The 5954-nt window shown below is 39.7% G+C and overlaps 1 pseudogene; it reads right to left on the bottom strand.

Annotated features, from left to right (window-relative positions):
* Positions 1-525: 525 nt before the first annotated feature.
* LOC134951816 (5S ribosomal RNA) lies at positions 526-644 on the bottom strand (annotated as a pseudogene).
* Positions 645-5954: the final 5310 nt, after the last annotated feature.

Consider the following 5954-nt stretch of genomic DNA (forward strand, 5'->3'; position numbering starts at 1 on the left):
TCTGCACTGTACTCCTCCTATATAATACTGCTGGTCAACAACAGTAAGAAGAAAAAAGAGACTCTTTTGTGGGCGCACTCTTTTACTTTTGAATAATATATGAAAGAATAAAGATAAATGTAAGTATAAAATATAACTTTTATTTATATCATCGAATAAGAATAAGTCAGTGGTCAATAGAGTAACTTTCAGATAATATGACAAAGTAGCTAGCAAATAAATGCTGGTACTTGATAAGACAACAATGAAATAAACTGAATCAACAAATGATTAATAACAATTAAATGCTAATATAAGCATAATGAATTCCGACTGCCAAAATGCAATAAGAGTGCTCTAAGAATTAAAACGTTTGGAGGGCAGATAAGCTGCCAATGTGTGTAGGCCCCGCAATAGTCCAAATAACGACAGTTTGAAGCATAGAAGTATTATAGAAATTATAGACTGTAGTATTCGTAGGATGAAAAAGATAGCAAGATGAATCTGCTGTCAGTGTTAGACTCTGAGCAAAACGGACCAATGTGAGTTCTACTACACTGGGTCTTCCTCAATGGTCGCCCACTGGAGTACTGACCCAGCCCAACACTGATTAGCTTCCAAGATCAGACGGCTTTGGGCGTTTCCAGTGTGGTATGATCGTAGAAGAGAAACGAGCGATGACAGAGACTCAGGAATCACTGATGAGAGTTCACGAAATGTATAGTATGGAGGAAAAAGATGGATCTGCTGCCAACGTTAGACAGGGATAAACCCTGAATCAATGGTGAGAGTCCACGAAAAGATAGATTAGATAGGGAAACAGAAGACTGGCAAAAAGAAAGCACTTAAGATAATTTAAAGTTTGTAAATAAATATCCAAAGAGCATTTCACAGTAATAATTGCTGATAACAGTTACTGGCATATAATAGAGAAACAGATAAAACACCTGTGCTTGGCTATAGATGAACTAGATAAGTTGTGGTCAGATTTTTCACAGCAGTGGTAGGAATAACAAAGTATCCTAAGCATGAAAAAAGTACCCAAAAATGTTTCTAAATGCCAAATACAAGCAAGTATCGATAATTGAGCAGAAAGGAGAGGATAACAATGTAATCAGTACTCAAGCTCTGAACCTATAAATACATATACAGGTTGAGTATCCCATATCCAAATATTCCGAAATACGGAATATTCCGAAATACGGATTTTTTTGAGTGAGAGTGAGATAGTGAAATTTTGTTTACTGATGCCTCAATGTACACAAACTTTGTTTAATACACAAAGTTATTAAACATATTGTATTAAATGACCTTCAGGCTGTGTGTATAAGGTGTATATGAAACATAAATGAATTGTGTGAATGTACACACACTTTGTTTAATGCACAAAGTTATTAAACATATTGGCTATAATGACCTTCAGGCTGTGTGCATAAGATGTATATGAAACATAAATACATTCTGTGCTTAGACTTAGGTCCCATTGCCATGATATCTCATTATGGTATACAATTATTCCAAAATACGGAAAAATCCGATATCCAAAATACTTCTGGTCCCAGTCATTTTGGATAAGGGATACAAAACCTGTAATAGGTATGCAGAAATATATTGCAAATTTAAACACAGTTAAATACAGTAAATGGCTTCAGATATAGCATTGCTGAGCAATTGAAGACTAATTAACATGTTGGCATCAATCAGGTTCTTTTAATTAGACAAATAGTGATTGATATAAATAATAATTGATGCCACTGAATACGTTGTTACCAAGGTTCAATATATTTTCTTTTAAAAAAAGGGGATGGGCTAGATGGGCATTATTGAAATGCTGAAAAAGGAATGATAATTGATAGATAAATATACATGTATTGTAAAGAAAAGTGCAAATAATTTTACCAAATAGAGTTGATAAGCAGTATGTGAAATAATGGGGAATGAATAAGTATATAGATAGATGCTTATCACAAAATATTCCAAGGGAGTAACAATTAATAGGATGGGGGATTTAGAAAAGGAAGCAGTGGAGAAATAGTGGTAATTAGAATGCTATGGGTAAAAAACAATGTACTGATATTACCCGTAGCAAATGTAGGATAAGGAATCCCAATCCTGATGTGTGTGATCACTGTCACTAAAGGAGATGCCCGCGGTGACCGCGAAGAGAGAACACCAGTCACCGTCCTGTGCCCGTGGAAGACCTTGGCTGCCAGTAGTAAGGTAAAGTTCCGTTTATTACAGCAGCGGTTCTCCGGGAATGAAGGTGGAAGGTACGGCCACGCTGGAGGAACCTGCAGTGCAGGCGGGTGTTCGTGCAGCAGTCGGATCACCTCTGCGTACAGCGATGAATCTCTATTGGGGAGCGGGCAGCCGCAGGTATACGGAGGGAGCCAGTACTTGTGATGGAAGCGGGGAAACAGTCCGAGGCTGGAGAACAGATAGCAGCCGTTGGAGAATGATATTCCTGCGGGGCTGAGCAAGGCGCCGGGCAGCGGCGGGTGTGGGTGGATGTACGGCACTCAGGAGAGAGAAGGCAGTCGGCAGGAGGTCGGAAGACGCGTTTCACCCGTCAGCCGGGCTTGATCACTTCCTGTTGTGGGCTACGTCCCTGCAGGTTTTTAAAGTGGTCAGAATAGATACTTCACCAATCATTGGACGAATGTAGATCAAAAGCAGCTGGGATAGATAAACGGATTTGTGTCCTTCATCAGCCGTGTATCATGAATTCATGCAGCCTCACAGGCTGTGTATTATAATCAAAGACCAAATGGATTCAGCAGAGAAGCCCCTCAGAGGATACCACATAAAAAAAGGGAAAAAATATATATATGAAAAAACAAAGAAATTAAATTGAATTTAAAATATAAAATATATAAAACACAGCCATAATAAAGATTAAGTAAGACATGACTTTAAATTGATTGCGTGATGGAACCAAAAACAACCAATGGTTTCAGTCCTCCCAGCCTGAATGTCCACTCACTTTCTTTTTTAATGAGTTCTCTGCTCAGATCACCTCCACGTATACCTAGATGGATTTTCTCAAGTCCAAATGCACGTAGCTCATGAGGGGAACCATGGTGTTGGGCGTGAAAATGTCTTGCTACGGATGTCAATTTCTTCCCTTTGAGCAGGTCTGATGCAGCGTTCCTAATGGTTCCCATGTGCTCAAGGATTCTTGTTTTGAATTTTCTCGTAGTCATACCAACATAGCGTTGATTACAACTGCAGTTCAGACAATAAACCAAAACTTGTGTATCACAATTGAAAAAGTGTCGTAAGGGGATATCTTGTCCCCATCTGTCTTGTACTTGATCTGTTATCTGAATTTGAGGGCAAGCTCTGCACTGGCCACACGGAAAAGATCCTGTAGTGGTTCTGGATTTGAAGGATTCTCGCGTATGGTGACTATGAACGAGCATATCCTTCATATTCTTGGATCTTCTCCAGCTTATTTGAGGAGTAGAATCCAACAGTGATGATAGATCTGCATCAAGGTGTAGAACTGGTAGGTGTTTATGAATCGCCTTTTTAACTTGCCGCCATTCCGGGCAGAATGTGCCCACAAATCGAATTTTGGAGTCATCACATTTCACCTTCGATTTATTTTTGAAGATCAAGGTATCTCGTATAATTTTGAGAACAGAATTTTGGGCTTTCTTTAGGGCACGTTTGCTGTATCCTCGGGCTTCCAAACGTATCGCGAGTTCACGACTTTTTTGTCTATACACCTTGTTCTCTGTACAATTACGCCTAAGTCTGAGAAATTCCCCTTTGGGAATATTCTCAATAGTGGGCGGAAAGTATGAGCTAGTTTGATATAAGATACTATTGGTGGCAGTATCTTTGCAAAAAAAGTTCCGTAGCCAGTGTCCCATTGTCTGCTTTGTAAATATTGAGGTCCAGAAATGATACCTTATTTTTACAGATTGTATGGGTCAAGAAGATATTAAGATTATTGTCATTCAAAAGGTTGATGAACTCTAATAGGAGCTGTTCGTTACTGTCCCAGATCACCAGGATATCGTCTATATACCTGAGCCAGTTTAAGATGTGTTGGGTATACTCCTGATTACTGTCACAAAATACTATTGTTTGTTCCCACCAGCCGAGGAATAGGTTGGCATAAGTGGGAGCACAAGCTGCTCCCATGGCTGTCCCTCGAATCTGTTGAAAGAATTGGTCACCAAATGTAAAGAAATTTTTGTTGAGTACAAAGCTTAGCATATCACAAAGGAAGTCATTAAATTGATTTTGTTCTTTCATATCCAGGAAGAATTTGGTTGCTTGGACCCCTTGGTGGTGAGAAATACTGCTATATAAAGCTTCCACATCAAGGGTGACCAGAATGCAATCATCATCCAAACAGACATCATTGTAGTTTACGTAGAAGATCTGATGTGTCTTGCAGATAGGAAGGCAGTGTCAAGACATGTTCCCTAAGATGTAAGTCTAGGAATTTGCTAGGTGTTTCCAAAAGTCCTCCATTCCCTGAGACAATAGGTCTCCCAGGTGGTTTTCTGATGTTTTTATGCACTTTGGGTAAGAGATAGAATGTGGGAACTTTGGGGTTGGTGACTGTAAGGTAGTTGGCTTCTTGTTGCGTGATGGTTCCAACTGACAAAGCTTCCTCGATCAGGTGCATGTACTGTTTATGGAATTTAATTGTGGGATTAAGTGGTAATTTTAGGTAACAGGAAGAATCCAAAAGTTGTCTCCGAGCTTCATCTTCATACATCTTAGTGGGCCATAGAACGATATTACCCCCCTTATCGGAGGGCTTGATAACAATGTCATTCCAGGCTTTAATTTCCTTGAGGGCTTGTCTTTCTCTATATTTAAGATTTTTATAGAGACACCTCTTTTTGGAATTAGTATGGATTTCATCAAATTCCCTGGACACCAGGTCCAAAAATATTTTGATTTCTGGACTATTGGTGTCGGGGGGGGGGAAGAACGTGGACTTGGCTTTACATGTTGGCCTGGTGTTCTGTGCAGATTGCATGTTAGATGGTGATTCCATGTATAAATCTTCCAAAATCCGAATTGCTGCCATTTCCTCTTCAGATATGGATGTCGTTGGTGGCGTCGAGGTAGATGGTTCTTCAGACTGAGATGTAATTAATGAAGATCCTGTGGGGGTGGATGATAGTGTATCTATCATATCATTGTTGGAAGATTTAGCGAAGAATTTTTTTAATAGTAATTTCCGGCCAAAGAGTCTTAAATCCTTTTCCCACATAAACCTATTAAATGGCATTGTGGGTGAAAATGATAGTCCTTTGCTTAGGACTGCTTTTTGGTCTTCTGTTAAGATTCGAGAGCTCAGATTGATGATCTGTAAATTGTCAGTAGCTAACGCTTCCTGGTGTTCCATATGGGGTAATGAGAGGTTCTTGGGGTATCCCAATCTCGATGATTTCTGTTGGTGTTTCGTCCCCCCTCGTCTTGTCTTCCTCTGTATTTGTTTTTGCTTTTGGGATGCTGGCCTCTCCCTAAAAAAGGATCATCAGTATTGTAGCGTTTGGATGCCTGTGATCCAATTTCCTGATGTTCTGTGGAGGAGTCTTCGCTGTAGGAAGATTCTATTTTGGAAGAGCTGATCTCCTCTCTTACGGGTCCGCCTCTACTCCTTGAGGTATTAAAGTTCCAACGGAAGATATTCCCTTGGGAGAAATCGTTTTTGTCTCTATGGAATTTGTTCCGTTTACGTACTATAATGGATGTCTCATATGTATCCAAATCCTTCTTATATTTATCGAAGGTATTTTGGAAAGCGAGGTCCTTTTCCCAGATTTCTAGGGTTTTGCCCAGCTCCTCAATATTTTCTCTACCTGATCTAGAACTAAATTGTCGTGTTTAATAAGTATCAGGGTCAGTTCATGGGAGCATTTCAGTAAAGTGGCTTCCCATTCGGCCTTCAAATTTTCTGTGGCTAGGGGAAAAGATGGAAAGACTCGAGGTCGTAGGCCTCT

This window comes from Pseudophryne corroboree, chromosome 8, assembly GCF_028390025.1.
Source record: "Pseudophryne corroboree isolate aPseCor3 chromosome 8, aPseCor3.hap2, whole genome shotgun sequence".
Classification (NCBI taxonomy): Eukaryota; Metazoa; Chordata; class Amphibia; order Anura; family Myobatrachidae; genus Pseudophryne; species Pseudophryne corroboree.